Source organism: Manis javanica, chromosome 2 (genome assembly GCF_040802235.1).
Source record: "Manis javanica isolate MJ-LG chromosome 2, MJ_LKY, whole genome shotgun sequence".
Taxonomy (NCBI): domain Eukaryota; kingdom Metazoa; phylum Chordata; class Mammalia; order Pholidota; family Manidae; genus Manis; species Manis javanica.
The window spans coordinates 63,167,501-63,187,461 of NC_133157.1; the positions used below are offsets into that span (position 1 = coordinate 63,167,501).

The following is a 19,961-nucleotide window of genomic DNA, read 5'->3' on the forward strand; positions in this document are numbered from 1 at the left end:
TTCATGAAGAAGTCACTCATATTTATGTCTAAGAGATTTTTGCCCATGTTTTTTTCTAAGAGTTTTATGGTTTCATGACTTACATTCGGGTCTTTGATCCATTTTGAATTTACTTTTGTGTATGGGGTTAGACAGTGGTCCAGTTTCATTCTGTTACATGTAGTTGTCCAGTTTTGCCAACACCAGCTGTTGAAGAGGCTGTCATTTCCCCATTGTATGTCCATGGCTCCTTTATCGTGTATCAATTGACCATATATGTTTGGGTTAATGTCTGGAGACTCTATTCCATTCCACTGGTCTGTGGCTCTGTTCTTGTGCCAGTACCAAATTGTCCTGATCACTGTGGCTTTGTAGTAGAGCTTGAGTTGGGAAGCGAGATCCTCCCCCCCACTTTCTTCTTCCTTCTCAGGATTTCTTTGGCTATTCGGGTTCTTTTGTGTTTCCATATGAATTTTAGAATGTTGTTGATATTTTCATAGGTATTGCATTGAATGTGTAGATTGCTTTAGGCAGGATGGCCATTTTGACAATACTAATTTTTTCTAGGCAAGAGCATGGTTCTGGTTGTTTTTTAGTTAGCTTTCTGCATCCACTGAAAAAGTGGCTTCACAATGGAGGAATACCCAAGAAGGGTACCAATTTTATGTTTTTAAGTTCTTTATTCCCAAAATTTAATCAATGGGATCTTGTACTGGACCTTCCCAAGGTGTGTTTTCCACTTCCTGCAGATATGATTTTGGTAGAAATCGTTCCTGTATATCTGAATGAGAACCCTTTGGTAACATTCCTTTGATTCTAAGATAACTAGATGCAATGTGTTGCATAAATCATGTCACAGCAAATACTTGTCACCTGGTACTAGAATTTGATGAAATTTAAAAATGTTGGCTCATTGCCTATAGTGTTCAGTTACAGTTCCATAGAAAGTCTGTTTGTACAGATGAAGCAGTTCTTGGTAATGTAAGATTTATCTCTCAATTGATAGGACTTGTTTGAGTTTATTGCAGACATCCCTACTTTGAGCTCCTAAGACTTATTCAGCAAGGCTTTGTTTTAATTTCTTATTGCTCTCCCTTTGGCACACTTATGAGAAAATGGAACAGACCCTCAGCTTGGAGAAACACTTAGTATTTATCTAGTCCAGCATCCACCACAGTGCAGGAATGGTTTTAATAATAATCCCAAAAGATAAGCAAATTTGAGTTTTAAGACACTGCTTATATTTGTGGTGATTGACTCCTTCACAAACTTAGTTTTCAGTTTCATCTATTACCAAAATTCTATATCCATCTTTATTATTGTTAGATTTAGTTTTATACTGAGCCTTTTCCAATAGAATGGTAAAAATGTACTCAGCACATGCAAAAAAGGGTAATAAACCCATGCTTTCAACTCCAGAAGAAACTGGCTACGGGGCTGTATACTTCATATTGGGCAAAACTTTCTTCCTAAAAACCCATTAGATTTTACCTTTCCCAGATGTTAAAACTTCTGTCATCTACAGGAAAACTATACATTTTTGTTGTCTTTGGACATCAAACAGATGCGTACTCACTTAAAAAAGAATCCCTTTGTTCTGAATCCCCACCCCTATACAGTCCCTCTCCATAGGTACCTATTCTCATATATATATATTTTTTTATGGTATCATTAATCTACAATTACATGAAGAACATTATGTTTACTAGGCTCCCCCCTTCACCAAGTTCCCCCCACATACCTCTTCACCGTCACTGTCCATTAGCTTAGTAAGATGCTGTAAAATCACTACTTGTCTACTCTGTGTTGTAGAGACTGCCCCATACGCACCCCGTCACATTATACATGCTAATTGTAATGCCCCCTTTCTTTTTCCCCCGCCCTCATCCCTCCCTTCTTACCCATCCTCTGCAGTCCCTTTCCCTTTGGTAACTGTTAGTCCATTCTTGGGTTCTGTGATTCTGCTGCTGTTTTGTTCCTTCAGTTTTTCTTTGCTCTTATACTCCACATATGAGTGAAATGATTTGGTACTTGACTTTCTCTGCCTGGCTTATTTCACTGAGCATAATACCCTCTAGCTCCGCCCATGTTGATGCAAATGGTAGGATTTGTTTTCTTCTTATGGCTGAATAATATTCCATTGGGTATATGTACCACATCTTTATCTATTGATCTACTGATGGACATTTAAGTTGCTTCCGTTTCTTGGCTATTGTAAATAGTGCTGCGATAAACATAGGGGTGCATCTGTCTTTTTCAAACTGGGCTGCTGCATTCTTAGGGTACATTCCTAGAAGTGGAATTCCTAGGTCAAATGGTATTTCTATTTTAAGCATTTCAAGGAACCTCCGTACTGCTTTCCACAATGGTTGAACTAATTTGCATTCCCACCAACAGTGTAGGAGGGTTCCCCTTTCTCCACAACCTTGCCAACATTTGTTGTTGTTTGTCTTTTGGATGGTGGCAATCCTTACTGGTGTGAGGTGATATCTCATTGTGGATTTAATTTGCATTTCTCTGATGACAAGTGATGTGGAGCATCTTTTCATGTGTCTGTTGGCCATCTGAATTTCTTCTTTAGAGGACTGTCTATTCAGCTGCTCTGCCCATTTTTTAAATTGGATTATTAGCTTTTTTGTTTGTTGAGGTGTGTGAGCTCTTTATATATTTTGGATGTCAATCCTTCATTGGATGTGTCATTTATGAATATATTCTCCCATACTGTAGGATACCTTTTTGTTCTATTGATGGTGTCCTTTGCTGTACAGAAGATTTTCACCTTGATATAGTCCCACTTGTTCATTTTTGCTTTTGTTTCCCTTGCCCGGGGAGATATGTTCATGAAGAAGTCACTCATGTTTATGTCTAAGAGATTTTTGCCGATGTTTTTTTCTAAGAGTTTTATGGTTTCATGACTTACATTCAGGTCTTTGATCCATTTCAAATTTACTTTTGTGTATGGGGTTAGACACTGATCCAGTTTCATTCTCTTACACGTAGTTGTCCAGGTTTGCCAGCACCATCTGTTGAAGAGGCTATCATTTCCCCATTGTATGTCCGTGGCTCCTTTATTGTATATTAATTGGCCGTATATGTTTGGGTTAATGTTTGGAGTCTCTATTCTGTTCCACTGGTCTGTGGCTGTTTGTGCCAGTACCAAATTGTCTTGATTACTGTGGCTTTGTAGTAGAGCTTGAAGTTGGGGAGTGAGATCCCCCCACTTTATTTTTCCTTTCCAGGATTGCTTTGGCTATTCAGGGTCTTTGGTGGTTCCATATGAATTTTAGAACTATTTGTTCCAGTTCGTTGAAGAATGCTGTTGGGAATTTGATAGGGATTGCATCGAATCTGTATATTGCTTTGAACAGGATGGCCATTTTTACGATATTATTTCTTCCTAGCCAGGAGCATGGAATGAGTTTCCATTTGTTAGTGTCCTCTTTAATTTCTGTTAAGAATGTCTTGTAGTTTTCAGGGTATAGGTCAATCACTTTCTTGGTTAGGTTTATTCCTAGGTATTTTATTCTTTTTGACGATATTGTGAATGGAATTATTTTCCTGATTTCTCTTTCTATTAGCTCATTATTAGTGTATAGGAAAGCCACAGATTTCTGTGTGGTAATTTTGTATCCTGCGACTTTGCCGAATTCCGGTATTAGTTGTAGTAGTTTTGGAGTGGAGTCTCTGGGGTTTTTTATGTACAATATCATGTCATCTGCAAATAGTGACAGTTTAACTTCTTCTTTACCAATCTGGATTCCTTGTATTTCTTTGTTTTGTCTAATTGCCGTGGCTAGGACCTCCAGTACTATGTTGAATAACAGTGGGGAGAGTGGGCATCCCTGTCTTGTTCCTGATCTCAGAGGAAAAGCTTTCAGCCTCTTGCTGTTCAGTATGATGTTAGCTGTGGGTTTATCATATATGGCCTTTATTATGTTGAGGCCTTTATTATGCCCATTTTTTTGAGAGTTTTTTTCATGAATGGATGTTGAATTTTGTCGAATGCTTTTTCAGCATCTATGGAGATGATCATGTGGTTTTTGTCCTTTTTGTTGATGTGGTGGATGATGTTGATGGATTTTCGAATGTTGTACCATCCTTGCATCCCTGGGATGAATCCCACTTGGTCATTGTGTGTAATCCTCTTGATGTATTTTTGAATTCGGTTTGCTAATATTTTGTTGAGTATTTTTGCATCTATGTTCATCAGGGATATTGGTCTGTAGTTTTCTTTTTTGGTGGGGTCTTTGCTTGGTTTTGGTATTAGGGTGATGTTGGTTTCATAGAATGAGTTTGGGAGTATTCCCTCCTCTTCTATATTTTGGAAATCTTTAAGGAGAATGGATATTATGTCTTCTCTGTATGTCTGATAAAATTCTGAGGTAAATCCATCTGGCCTGGGAGTTTTGTCCTTGGGTAGTTTTTTGATTACCACTTCAATTTCGTTGCTGGTAATTGCTCTGTTTAGATTTTCTGTGTCTTTCTGAGTCAGTCTTGTAAGGTTGTATTTTTCTAGGAAGTTGTCCATTTCTCCTAGGTTTTCCAGCTTGTTAGCATATAGATTTTCATAGTATTCTCTAATAATTCTTTTTATTTCTGTAGGGTCCGTTGTGATTTTTCCTTTCTCGTTTCTGATTCTGTTGATGTGTGTTGAATCTCTTTTTCTCTTAATAAGTTTGGCTATAGGCTTATCTGTTTTGTTCATTTACTCGAAGAACCAGCTCTTGGTTTCATTGATTTTTTCTATTGTTTTATTCTTCTGAATTTATTTCTTCTCTGATTTTTATTATGTCCCTCCTTTTGGTGACCTTAGGCCTCATTTGTTCTTCTTTTTCCAATTTCGATAATTGTGAGTTTAGACTATTTATTTGGGGTTGTTCTTTCCTTCTTTAAATATGCCTGGATTGCTATATACTTTCCTCTTAAAAGTGCTTTTGCTGCATCCCACAGAAGTTGGAGCTCTGTGTTGTTGTCATTTGTTTCCATATATTGCTGGACCTCCATTTTAATTTGGTCATTGATCCATTAATTACTTAGGAGCATGTTGTTAAGCCTCCATGTGTTTGTGAGCCTTTTTGCTTTCTTTGTACAATTTATTTCTAGTTTTATACCTTTGTGTTCTGAAAAGTTGGTTGGTAGGATTTCAATCTTTTGGAATTTACTGAGGCTCTTTTTGTGGCCTCGTATGTGGTCTATTTGGAGAATGTTCCATGTGCACTTGAGAAGAATGTGTATCCTATTGCTTTTGGATGTAGAGTTCTGTAGATGTCTATTAGGTCCATCTGTTCTAATGTGTTGTTCAGTGCCTCTGTGTCCTTACTTATTTTCTGTCTTGTGGATCTGTCCTTTGGAGTGAGTGGTGTGTTAAAGTCTCCCAAAATGAATGCATTGCATTCTATTTCCTCCTTTAATTCTGTTAGTATTTGTTTCACATATGTTGGTGCTCCTGTGTTGGGTGCATATATATTTATAATGGTTATATCCTCTTGTTGAATTGAGCCCTTTATCATTATGTAATGTCGTTCTTTATGTCTTGTTACTTTCTTTATTTTGAAGTCAATTTTGTCTGATACTAGTACTGCAACACCTGCTTTTTTCTCCCTGTTGTTTGCATGAGATATCTTTTTCCATCCCTTGACTTTTAATCTGTGCATGTCTTTGGGTTTGAGGGGTGTCTCTTGTAAGCAGCATATAGATGGGTCTTGCTTTTTTATCCATTCTATTACTCTGTGTCTTTTGATTGGTGCATTCAGTCCATTCACATTTAGGGTGATTATTGAAAGATATGTACTTATTGCCATTGCAGGCTTTAAGTCTGTGGTTACCAAGGGCTCAAGGTTAGCTTCTTTACTACCTTACTGTCTAACTTAATTCACTTATTGAGCTATTATAAACACAGTCTGATGATTCTTTATTTCTGTCCCTTCTTATTCCTTCTCCTCCATTCTTCATATATTGGGTGTTTTGTTCTGTGCTCTTTTTAGTAGTGCTCCCATCTAGAGCTGTCCCTCTAAAATACCCTGTGGTTGTGGTTTGTGGGGGGCAAATTCCCTCAACTTTTGCCTGTGTGGGAATTGTTTATTCCCTCATTCATATTTAAATGATAATTGTTCTGGTTACAGTATCCTTGGTTCAAGGCCCTTCTGTTTCATTGCATTAAATATATCATGCCTTTCTCTTCTGGCCTGTAAGGTTTCTGTTGAGAAGTCTGATGATAGTCTGATTGGTTTTCCTTTGTAGGTGACCTTTTTTCTCTCTGTTGCTGCCTTTAATACTCTGTCCTTGTCCTTAATCTTTGCCATTTTAATTATTATGTGTCTTGTTGTTGTCCTCTCTGGGTACCTTCTGTTGGGAGTTTTGTGTGCTTCCGTGGTCTGAGCAACTATTTCTTCCCCCAGTTTGGGGAAGTTTTCAGCAACTATTTCTTCAAAGACAGTTTCTGTCCCTTTTTCTCTCTCTTCTTCTTCTCGTACCCCTAGAATGCGGATATTGTTCCTTTTGGATTGGTCACACAGTTCTCTTTATATTGTTTCATTCCTGGAGATCCTTTTATCTCTCTCTGCCTCAGCTTCTATGCGTTCCTGTTCTCAGGTTTCTGTTCCATTAATGGCCTCTTGCATCCCGTCCATTCTGCTTTTAACTCCTTCCAGAGATTGTTTTATTTCTGTAGTCTCCCTTTGTACTTGCTCCTTTAGCTCTTGCATATTTCTCTGCAGATCCATCAGCATGTTTATGATTTTTATTTTGAATTCTTTTTCAAGGAGACTGGTTAGTTCTGTCTCTGCAGATCCTCTCTAAGGGGTTGTCTGAACTATTTTAGACTGGACTAAATTTTTCTGCCTTTTCATGGTGATAGTGGTGGCTGTAGGCAGGTAGTGGGTGTGTCAGCTGGGAGAAGCAAGTCCTTTCCTGTTTGCTGGATGCCATGCCCTTCTCCACTGCCTGTGTTGGTTACCCACTCTCCTGGAGCAGCCGTTGGGTTAATTCCCTAAGCTGCTGTGGGCGGGTGTCCGTCAGAGCAGTGCAGATCTCTGCAGGGAGCGATAGCAGCGCCCTGCTGGGCAGCTGTGTGCCAGCAGCGGCCTTTGAGTCTTGCCCGAGCGGCTGTGTGTTGTGCTGGGATTCCAGTCGGCTGCTTGGAGTGCGGCTGCTCCTGGGCTTCTCTTCCGCCACCGCTGCTGGCTCCCACAGTCCACTCCCAGGCCCCTCTGGCACCGCCTCTGCTTTCGCGCAGGCTGTACTTGGGCCCTCTTGGCACTGTTGCAGGTGTGTGCGGGCCTCTCCCGGGCCCCTCTGCTGCCGCCGCTGCTGGTATGTGCAGGCCACTCCCAGGCTGCTCTGTCACCACCGCGGCAGGCTTGCACGGGCCGTTCCCGGTCCCCTCTGGCACTGCCGCCCCCAGTGCATGCTGCCAGTCTCCCACTACTGGGCCAGTGTGTCAGGGTGCGTGCCTGTTGGGGGAACAACTGGCAGGCTGCTTATTGCCATGATGGGGTTCAGAGTTGTGCTGCCGCCCAGAGGGTTAGGATGCCTAATGTTCCCTGGGATTCCCAGATGCTGGCTAAGTGTGCCGGGATGACTTCATCCAGCTTTGGGGTCCCTGTCTCTCTAAGAGTTGCAAAAAGCACTTGCTTTTCAATTGTCTCAGGGGTGCCAGTTGCGGGGACCTGTCTGCAGGTTTTGCTTTTCTGTTTCTCTAATATCTAGCACCCTGTGCACCTTGTGTCTGCCCTCTGGGTGTGGATTTCTAGAGCTGGTTCTTTATCAGTCCTGGGCTTTCACTCCCTCCGCTTTCCGACTCCTTTCTTCTCGCTGGGTTCTGGGGTAGGGGAGCGTTTGGGTCCCGCTGGGCCGCAGCTTGTATCTTACCGCCTTCGTGTGATGTTGAGTTCTCACAGATGTAGGTGTATCCTGGCTGTTGTACTGTATCCACTGATGTCTCTTTTAGGAATAGTGTATTGTATTTTCATAAATATATATGTTTTTGGAAGGAGATTTCCACTGAACTCACGCTGCCATCTTGGCTCTGCTCCCCCATTCTAATATTTTTTATCTGAATCTTTACTTATATGTTTTTCTCTAAAACATCTAAGTTTCTTTTGGGTGTGGTTGAATACTGGATGTGCATGTATTTTAATTTGGAATTGCTGGTGTTATGTTCTCGACAATATTTAGTTTGCCCTCAACACTCTTTTAATGATATGTCTGTGGGTATCATCTTTATGTCTCCTGACTGCTTTTAAGCATTCCGTTGAGAGAATTTGCTTCATTTTATTTATCGTAAATGTTGGAACCCTACATTACAAGGCCTTTTTATAACTGATTCCATACTTTCAGGGTATCTCTCGCACTTTATACATCTTAAATCCCAGATCTACAAAGTTAATCCCTGTTGTATGAAAACTGTACTTTGTATATTGCCATCCCTTTGCACATACCTCCAGTATTTTAATGTCTACTTCCTCACTCCTCAAGACTCGACTCAGATATCATTTCCTTCATGAAGACTTGAGCAGCTATTTCATACCTGAACAAGTTGCTCTGTGTTCTGTTCACACAGTACTTTTATCTTGGTAAGATAGATGCCTATATTTCTGCCTAAAAGTCTGTTTTCTTCTCTGGATTCCTTGAGGGCAGGGACCAGATCTTAGGTATTTTTGTATCATTTGCTTTGGTTTGGTGAATTACATTTTTTGTCAAGCAATAAAACATTAATTGAGTCAATGAAGTGTGTTTAGGTTCTTCAAAGGGAAATACTGTAATAAAAGCACATAAGAAGAGGTTAGAACACAGATACAAAAGCATTATTAGAGAGAGTAGCATACAGTAGGCTGAATCCTAAAATGAATTGGGGCTTCTGAAGATGCTAAGAACCACATGGGTTATGTTTGGATCATGAAGAAAAGGATAAACTACTGCTTGGGACAGATGGTGCAATACTAGGTGTTGGAGTGAAGCTGTGGAACTCTTGAGTTGGTTTCAACTTCTTTAGCAAAAGAAAGTGATATTCAGATTCAGTAAAGGAGACTAATGATGGCAGCAAGGGAATTAAAGTCCAAGGAAGGGGAGGCAGTGATGAAATAGCACTTTGACACTCCCAAACATGTTACTTTCTAGGATTAACTGAGTTGGAGAAATGAGTGTTTTGGTGATCTTTGAGCATTTGTGGTCAGTACGGGAGGTCCCAAGAGACTAAAGATCATGAAGGTACTGTTTTAATTTTCAAAAGAGATGTGAAAGTAGAATTCTGCCCCTTGAAAATTAATGGATTTCATGTCTCTCCGTGGGACATTCTTTAATTGATCATTAGACAAGTGGTTTATGAAGACTTACCTGGAAAAGCAGCAGTCTTCTCAAGACCACATAGACTCACTAGGAGTGTGTCATGTTAAACTTGTGTAATTCTTTTTTATCAGGTTGGTGGACTAAGTTGATTTTGGCAAGGCTTTGGACAAAGTGTTTCATGCTATGTTTATGAAATAGATGGTCAAATTAGGAGCTATTTTATGAAAACAGATTCATAGATGGTTGAACAAAATTGATGGATTTATGTGAGCTTGGAGAGAGGTATTTCTAGTGCCATGACAAGGCTTTTTATTTTATTCTGTCCTATTAATCATTTTTATCACTGAATTGGATAAAACAGGCCATCACATTTGCATATCACATAAAGCTGAGAGCAAAACCTAAATCAGAGGGAATCAAGTTTAAAAAAAAAACAGCTTAAGCCATCTGAAATGATTTTGTGAAACTAAATGGTGTACAATATTGATGTAAAATTATGAATATACATTTGTTAAATAATCACACTAGTGAACAATCCAATAGACATGTTTTAAGAGCAATTCATATGATGAAGACCTGGAAATGTATGATGTAACTGCACTTCCATGTCCTCCCAGGTGTAGACTGTTTTAATGTAAGGGCAGTGTTTGAAACAAGGAAGGTTCTGTGTGTACTGATGAGAACATACCATTTTGCTCATTTATAGCTTCCAGGTTTTAAGAAGTATCTGGGAACTTTGTTGTAAAGTAATATTCTGAGGAATCAGAGTAGTTTCCTTATCAAAACTTAGTGTGTGTATGTGTGTAGAGTGAGGAATCACAAGAATAATAGCTATTTTCAAATATTTGAAGACTGAAAGAGGAGTTTGCCTAGTTCTGTATTTGTTCAGCACTTAAAATGAAAGCATTGATTACTATGGGGCCTGGTTTTGTGCCAGGCATTGGGTACTTAATAATGACTAAAAAATGAGAGGGAAGAGATCCTGTCTTAACTCTTTGTGGCACTGTCAGTCTGGTGGAAAAGTTAGTCATTAACCAGTTAATTACACGAGTGAATGTAAATTGCAACTATGACAACTGCAATCAAGTAGAGGTGTGTGGCACCCTGAGAGTATATAGTTGAGACACTTGACTTGGCTAGTAAGGGAAGGGAAGGCTTCCTTGATGAAGTGATGCTTGAGGTGAGAAAGTGTATATTAACTTGGTGAAAAGGAGGAGAGAGGGATCCAGGATGAGTGAGTGTGATTAGAAAGGATAGGATCCTATCTGGTGCAGAGAGAATGCGCTCCAAATCTGAAAAGGAAGACGGGGTCAGGCCATTCACCTTTTGAAGACCTTGGTAAGAAGTTTATTCTGTACTAGGAACTGTGAAAAGCATTTACTGGTCTTACTTAACGGAGTATCTGATTTAAATTTGGGAAGGTGTTTCTGGCTACAGTGGGGAGTTGAGTAGAGTGAGGCCTGAGAGGATAGGGTAAACGACCTGAGAGTTGCACCCACAATCTGGGGGCATTGTGTTGCAAGAAATAGGACCTGTCAGTGAAAGTAGAGTTCAGCTGTGGAGATCTCTTGGGAGAGAGTGGAGAGAACAGTGTATTTGGAAGCAGAAGATTTGGGTATGAATCCTAATTTTGTCATTAGTGTGGTGGTCTTGTGAAAATCATATTATGTCTCTGTCCCTGATTTAACTGCACAAATTTGCTCAGAGGTTTTTTCAGGTTTAAATGATTTGACATACATATGCATGACTACTAAACTGTGAAGTGTTACATAAAATAGAAGGTTTGAGAAAAAAAAGTCAACAGTGGCCTTTATTTGACTGGCTGGTCTAGTAATGACATGAAATTGAAATTTCATAAATGCTTCCTGGTCTATTTGTAGTAAATAGTTCTTTAAGAGTCTTATCATTGCAGTTTGAGATTTCCATGCCTCTTCCCAGCTGTTTTGGAGAATTCACTAGTAGGCACAGTGGCTCCATGCTTTTCGGTTTCCCAGTTGTGGTCAATTGCTAGATGTAATTGATACATATGAGCTATTTTTCTTACGTGTGATCTCAAAAGCAAGAAGCAGCTTTAGGAATTTTGTAGCAAAATCTTAAGGCAAAAATTAGAAAGTATAAAAAATTCTCAACTGTATCTTTTGGTAAGATAGCACTTTCATATCTGAAGTTATATTCAATAAAGAGATACATATTTTGCTGCTCTAGTGTGTTGCCTATGTATATATATAGGTGTGTGAATCTGTCCAGATACACAAAAGATCCTACAGGTGGAAATATACCTTTAGTGTTTGAAATGCTGTAATAAAAACCCATGATAAAAATAAAAATCAGGGTAAATATGTTGTTTAGGTACTTTTTTGAGACAGGAAAATAATATTTCTAATAACTCATAGGAAGGAGTATGTATTTTTAACATTTATTCATGTATTTATGCACACAAAATCCACTCAAAAAATATTCTTGATGTTTATGTACATTGCTTTAACCTGTACTTTTATTAAAGGTATCTACATTTGTTACCACTAGTCTCAAAAATTGTGTCTAAGTAAAATAGGACATATCTTTTTGCAATAAACTAAGGGGAAAGTCCAGATGTAAATATAATATAAAATTTTAAACATGCGATCTTCTAGCAGAATCTGAAAGACAACTTCAGCTGTAGCACTCTGCACATGTAATCAAGTTTTATGTTGCTGTCCTTGAATATTTTGCTGCTTTGATGTTCCATAGGAATTACTCAGTTCTAAATATTCTTACGAATAGTATGTGACTCCTGCATATTTCTTACAATTTGAGACATTTCTGCCCATAGGAGGAAATATTGTTCATTCTAGTCATTTAATGTTTTTTCTTTAAGGGAAGTAGGAATAAGTGTTGAAAAGCAACTGCATTTAGGGGTGTTAAAACTTGCAAGTTGCTTCTGGATCCATAGCTTAGTAGAAGACATGCCTAAGTGAGAAATCATGTTTTCCCACAGAGTCATTTATACTGAGAGTGGCAGTATACTGATAGGTGGACCAGGCACTATGCTAAGTACTTTACATGAATTTTTATTTAATCCTTTCAGCAAACCTGTGAAGTGTGGGTATTATATTTTCAGTTTTACAGATGAGAAAGTTGGGGTTTAGTGAAGTTCAGTAACTAGCAAATAGGCATAGGTTCTATCCCAGGTCACTTTTGATTCTAGGACTGCTATGCTCTTTTGAAACAGCTGATTTGGTACAAAAGAATTTGATTGAAATCATTTTACACTAATCTCCTGGAGCCATGCTTCTTGTTTTCTGCTATGATACTATATTAAAAGATAGTAGATACAAAGATAAAAATAAGGAAATGATAGTAATCCCTGAGTACTAATGGATTTCTTAGTATTGCTTTTCTAATATGTTTTTAGATTGCTAACACATATATAGTAAAAAATAATTTAGATAGTCCAAGAGTATATGTAGTACAAATCATGTCTCCCATTCCAGCCTCCTGTTCTCCCACAGAGGCAACCTCCACTTAAAAAAAATTTTTTTAATTGAAGTATTGTGATATATAATCTTACTGATTTCAAGCATTCAATACATTGGTTCAACAGTTACCCATATTATTAAATCCTCACCCCCACTAGGGCAGTTACTATCTGTCAACATAGAAAGATGTTATAGATTCATTGACTATATTCTCCATGCTATACTACTATCCCTGTTACCAACTTGTATTATGATTAAGAATTTTGTGCCCCTTTATCCCCATCATCCTACACACCCACCCACCCAAACCCCTGCCCCATGATAACTACCAGTCACTTCTCAGTGTCTATGAATCTACCGCTATTTTGTTTTTATATTTCACAAATAAGTGAAGTCATGGTATTTGTCTTTCTCTACCTGGCTTATTTCACTTAGTGTAATACCCTCTAGTTCCATCCATGTTGTTACAAATGGCATGTTTTTTTTTTTTATGGCTGAATATATTCCATTGTGTATATGTACCACATCTTCTTTATCCATTACTCTATTGATGGATACTTAGGTTGCTTTCATATCTTGGCTATTGTAAATAATGTGGTGATAAACATAGGGGTGTGTATGTCTTTTCCAATCAGGAATTTTGTTTTCTTCAGGTAAATTCCTAGAATTGGAATTACTGGGTCTTAAGGTATTTCTACTTTCAGTTTTTTGAGGAATCTCTGTATTGCTTTCACAGTGACTGCACCAATTTACATTCCCACTGACAGTGTAGGAGGGATCCCATTTCTCCACATTCTCACCAACACTTGTTACTTCTTGTCTTTTGGATAGTGGCCATTCTAACTGGTGTGAGATGATACCTTACTGTGGTTTTGATTTGCATTTCCCTGATGATTAGCAAAGTGAAGCATCTGTTCATGTGCCTATTGGCCATTTGTATTCCTTCTTTGGAGAAATGTCTGTTCAGGTCCTCTCCCATTTATAATCGGGTTATTTGTTTTTTGGGTGTTGAGGCATATGAGTTCTTTATGTATTTTGTATGTTAACTCCTTATTGGATGAGTCATTTAGGAATATATTCTCCCATTACACAGGTTGCCTTTTTGTTGTGCTCATGGTATCATTTGCTGTACAGAAGCTTTTTATTTTGATGTAGTCCTGCCTGTTTATTTTTGATACTGCTTCCCTTGCCCCAGGAGATGTGTCCAGGAAAAATGCTCATGCTTATGTTCAAGAGACTTTTGCCTATATTTTCTTCTAAGAGTTTTTTGTTTCATGCTTTACATTCAGGTCTTAGATCATTTAGAGTTTATTTTGTGTATGGAGTAAGACAGTAACCCAGTTTCATTGTCTTGCATGTTATCTATCAGGTTTTCCCAGCACCAATTATTGAAGAGGCTGTCTTTTCTCCATTGTATATTCATGACTCCTTTATTATATATTAGTTGACCATATATGTGTGGGTTTATGTCTGGGCTCTCAATTCTGTTCAGATTTCTGTTATTCTTCCAGAAATAAAATTAACATGCACTGATTTGTTTTAAAAAATGACATTTGAGCATCAAGGCTAAAGAAACAAACTGGAAACAGCCATCTGAGTGGGTCAAGCCAGAGAAAAGTTGGAGCTGGATGCAGATGTAGAGACTCAGTGATGAAAGTAAAGACAGGCCATCACATTAGCCCTCTCCCTACAGGGGTAACAAAGCCCTCCAAGCAGGCTTACCCCATTTTATAGATAAAGCAATTGATTATTTTGGTCACATGAACAGTTGCATGTAGAGTAGAATTCAAATGCAGGACTACGGCTCTCATCTTTTCATTCTACTGCAGTGCAAGCAAACTCGGCATTTAAGGGTGTTGTCAAGAACTGTACAATTAAAGCGGTCTAAAATTAACTAGAATTCTATAGGTAAGGTGGATAGTGTACTTCAGAAAGCCAAAGGCAATTAACAGATACTTTTTTAAACTTTTAAAATGTATTTTAAACTTTAGAATAGATGCAAAGTTATAGAAAGCTTGTGAAGATAGTACATACAGTTCCAAATATTTTACATCCAGTTTCCCCTGTTAACAGCTTTCACCATGACAAAATTACTCTTTATCCCTCCCCTTTTCAGACTCTTTGGAAGGAAATCACTATGTGCCACCCACACTTAAGGAGTGGAGAATTATGTTCCACTTCCTTGAAGGTGGAATATCTTCATAAATTATTTGAAATACTTCTGCAAAAGAGATTAGTTTCTACTCCTCCACTTATTTATTTCCTTAGTCATTTACTTAGGTAAGTTGGATTCATGGATATTTTATACTTTGTGTTATAATCCAGTACTGTTTATTGTATTGCTCAAATTGTCCCAGTTTTGGCCATTTGGAGCTCTTTAATCAGCTCCTCTGTCTTTTTGACATACTCATTGGTTTGTTTTGTTTTCTTTTTCTTTTTCTTTTTGAGCCCTTCTTTAGTTTCTAACACTATAGGGGTGCATCAGATTCATCTTTTTATTTCTTGCTACACTCCTAGAATCAGTCATTTCTCCAAGGAGCCCCGATTCGTTTTATAGGAAAATGGTGTTATAAACCAAATGTAATAGCAGCTCTTTTAAAGCCAAATATTCAGTAGGGAAAAAAAAAAGTTTTAGCTAATGATTGATGCGTTAGGTCACTGCATTAATTTATTGGTATTGCTGGAATATTCAGTTTACTGAATGAGTTGCATAGAATGATCCCAAGAATTTTTTAGCTAAAATTCTAGGAAATATTATTTTGTTACTCTTTTCTGTTACTTTAGGAGAAAAACTGTCCTTGATTGCACTTTATTTAATATACGTTTTTGATATTGTTGATCGGAACCTGAGACAAAACTTCAAAACATGGTAATTTGAAGCAGGTTGTGATTAACTCAGGGATATTGGAAAGACTATACTCCATTAAGAAAATGAACAAGCATGAATGTGTGAAATACATGTAATTCATATTTATGTAAGGAATAATACTTTCTTTTGCATCACTAAGCATTTTAAATGTGTGTATCCAACAGAGGATTGGAAGAGAATATTGAGGAAAAAGCAAAAAAGCAAAAAACAAAAAAGAGCAAAAAATGATTATTGAACATAATTAAAATACCTGGACAGTTATCCTTATATAGATTAAATATCTGGACAATGGATTTATATCATTCCAGAGGAATATTCCCCCATTAGAGAGCTGAACTTCCTAACTCTAGAATTGAGATTTTCTTCAATTTGGGATATTTGCAGATAGATGAAACACCTTTTGGGAGGTTTTCAAGGAATTTGCATGTGTGCATTTGCCATTTTAGGAATACTGAATTTCATGAAAGCTTGTATCTTAATTTTATTGTTTGCCCTTCCTTGTTATACCAGTATTTTCTTTTATTATTCAGTATCTACCATTTCAATGAGCAAGTTGAGTTTTCACAGGTCATCAAGTAACCAGGTCAGAAGAATCACAGGATCTGATAGGTGAATGCATAAAATGCATGCTTATTAGGAAAAAAAATCATTTTCTAAGAATTAACCAAATGTTTTTTCCCTGAGCTAGTCATCACTATTTGTCTTAATTTATTATATTTTAATTTTCTGTTCTTAGTTAACTGAAAAGAATAGTTTTAAAAATAAATGTAAATACAAAAGCATCAAATTAAACTGATAGTGTGCAATTGCAGTTAGCAGGAAGCACACCACTAATGAGGAAAAGAACTGGGCAGGTAAGAACTGAAGCAAAGGTAAATGAAGCAGTCGCTAATGAATAAGCAAATGTGACTCAGTGCACAGAAAAGCCAAGTGAGGCAGAGATGTCCAGGGAGCCATAAAATGAAAATAGCTGGAAAGCCTCAAAAGGTATGGAGCTGAGTGTAGAGATGGGAAAATCATAAAGGAAAGGTTCTGGGTAAGGGTTGCTGATGAGTCCTGAAGCTGGCAAAGTTTGCCAGGGAAAATGTGAGGAACCGAGTGTCTTCTTCAGGGTTTAATGGAAGTGAGAAACCCTATAAACCTCAAAGAGCCTGGAAACACTGGGTCAGGATGGAGGGGTGCTTAAAAGTATTTAGTGTCTACAGTGTGCTAAGTGTATTATGTCATTTAATTCTCACATCAACTCATTAAGGGAGGGTATTATTACAGTATTACAAATGAAGGAAATGAGGTAAAGATAGGGCTGAGAATATACTGCAAACCACACAGCAACTACAAGAGGTAAATTCATAAAAGGTTTTTAAAATTTGAATTTTTGATTTCAAAACAGTTTGGGGGATCAAGATAGAGAAACAAAGCAAATCAGTGTAGCATCGATGCAGACATTTTGGGTCTGGAGCAACCAACAAAACTTTTTTGGAGTTTCTGGGTTGAATTGTTTTAAGAGAAAGGAGTTTTACCATGGTGGCCTTTAGATTTAGGTAATGTATAGCAGTGGAGAAATGAGGGTGCTGTACTGAGAGGGCCTCACAAAGGACTGAGGACTCATGGAGATAGCTGATGTAGTAAGGGCACTTGGGGATTTTCTAGAAGGTGAAGTTGTAGTTATTTGGTCTTTTAATTATCATTTTACATTCATTTTTAACTTGTTGGGATTCCTAAAGACCAAAGAGAATGATTTTCAACTCCTTTTTGTGGGGAGGATACATATTAGGGGTTGTTCTAGATTCTGACAAACTGGTTATTAGTATATTCTATTTGTGAAAGAGAAGGAGAGTAAGGAAAGCCACTGTGAATGTTAAAGATGTAATACTTTTAAATTGTGTGTTTATATTTACATGGAAATCTCAAGAGCAAATTAATTATATGTCTAGTTCTTGAAGTTAAGTAGGCTAAGTGGGAGAAAAGCATGATTTAATCTTGCTTTATTGCTGGCCAAATCTCTAGGCTGGCCATTTTTTTCCTTTTAATAAAAACACTTGTGGTTCCTTGTTTTCCCATTAGCTCATAGTTGAGAGCTCTGTTAAGTTGTCTGTGAGACAGAGTGTATTAGGTTTGCATGATTAAAATTGTTCATGAGAGATCAAGCAGACAAGGGACTTTTAGTATAATTAAAAAAGCATTGTTAGCCTTTAAAGATGAGGTTTCAGATATTTTTAATTTATATCCACCTGTAGGGAAGTGTGTTTATGTAATTAGATTCTGGTTTTCTCATGAACCCTTCTTACTTAATTCATATGTGGTGTCCTTTCCTTTTATGGAATATTATCTTCTCGTGAATGAGACAGGTTGAGAGGAGCCAGAATTTGAATAAACTAAAAGATCACAATGTGATAGGTTAAACAATCAGTTCCTCCTTATGTTAACCTGTTCATTTATAAAAGAATATTCAAGAGCAAAGCTGAAGATAGAAAAGGGACAAATCAAGGACCTCCAACCAAGAATACTCTACTTCAGAAGATTATCATTTAAATTTGAATCAGGGTTTAAACGATTTTCAGATAAACAAAAACTGAGGGATTTCACCACCAGTAAGCCAGCCTTACAGGGTATATTAAAGGGACTGTTGTAGATGGAAATGACCCTAAGGCTAAATAGGTTTCACCAGTGAAAATAAACCCAAAGTAAAGGTAGTATACTGATTAATTACTGAGGAAGTACAAAATTAAATCAACTACTCACTAAATCAGGCAAGGGATTTACAACAAGTGCAGAATATGATACCTAATACATAAAGTGTGGAAGAGAAAGAAGAAGAAGAAGAGGAAGAAAAAAAAGCATGTCTAGATTGTGTGTGAAATAGAGTAATCAGCAATTTAAGATAGAGTGTTATATACTAAAGCTGTGCTTGAACCTTTGGTCACCAGAAAACTAAAGCCTACAATAGATACACACACACACAAAAAAGAAAAAAATCTAATCGCAACAGTAAAGAAATAGATCAAATAACAAGAGAAGAGTTTAAGAGGAAAAAAGGAGCAGAGAGGTGATACAAAAACAACCAGAAAACAATTCATAAATGGCAATAAGTACATATATATATATCAATAATCACCTTAAATGTAAATGGACTGAATACAACAATCAAGACATAGAGTTACAGAATGAATTAAAAAACAAGACCCATCTATATGCTACGTACATGAGACTCACTTCAAACCCAAAGATACATTGGTCTCTGAAACTGAAGGGATGGAAAAAGATATTTCATGCAAATAATAGGGAGAAACAATCAGGAGTAGCAGTACTTATATCAGACAAAATAGATTTCAAAACAAAGAAAGTAATGAGACAAAGAAGGACATTACATAATGATAAAAGAATTAGTCAAGTAAGAGAATATAACCATTATAAATATCTGTGCACTGAATACAGGAGCACCTAAATATGTGAAACAAATACTAACAAAAATAAAGGGGGAAAGAGTGTAACACATTCATTTTAGGAGACTTTAACACAGCACTCACATCAATAGATCAACCAGACAGAAAAATAAATAAGGAAACAGAGGCACTGAGCAATACATAGATGAGATGGACTTAACAGATATTTACAGAATATTCTACTTCAAAGCAGCATGATACACATTCTTCTCAAGTGTACATGGAATGTTTTCCAGAGTAGATCACATAGTAGGTCACAAGAAAAGCCTTGGTAAATTATAAAAGATTGAAATTGTATCAAGGAGCTTCTCAGGCCACAGTAGTATGAAACTAGAAATAAGTTACACAAAGAAACCCAAAAAGCCTACAAACACGTGGAAGATATATTAAAGGGACTGCTGTAGATGGAAATGACCCTAAGGCTAAATAGCTTTCACCAGTGAAAATAAACCCAAAGTAAAGGTAGTATACCAATTAATTACCAAGGAAGTACAAAATTAAATCAACTACTCACCAAATCAGTCAAGGTGCTTCTAAATAATCACTGAATCAATGACCAAATTAAAGTAAAAATTCAAGCAATACATGGAGACAAAACAAAAACACAGCAGACCAAGACCTTTGTGTGATGCAAGAAGACAGTTCTAAGAGGAAAGTACATAGCAATACAGGCTTACCTCAAACAGGAACAATCCCAAATAAACAGTCTAAACTCACAATTAAAGAGCAAATGAAGCCCAAAGTTAAAAGAAGGAGGTGCATAATAAAGATCAGAGTAGAATAAATAGAGTAGAGAATAATAAAGCAACAGAAAAAAAAATCAATGAAACCAGGAGCTGGTCTTTTGAGAAAATAAACAAAATAGATAACCCCAGCCAGACTTACTAAGAAAAAGAGAGTATATGCACATAAAAAAAAAATCAGAAA

General features: G+C 37.3%; 1 protein-coding gene across 8 annotated transcripts in view; it reads left to right on the forward strand.

The window, feature by feature from the left end:
- Positions 1–19,961, forward strand: part of RFX3 (regulatory factor X3) — a 317,106-nt gene that overhangs the window by 62,053 nt on the left and 235,092 nt on the right. The window lies entirely within an intron of this gene.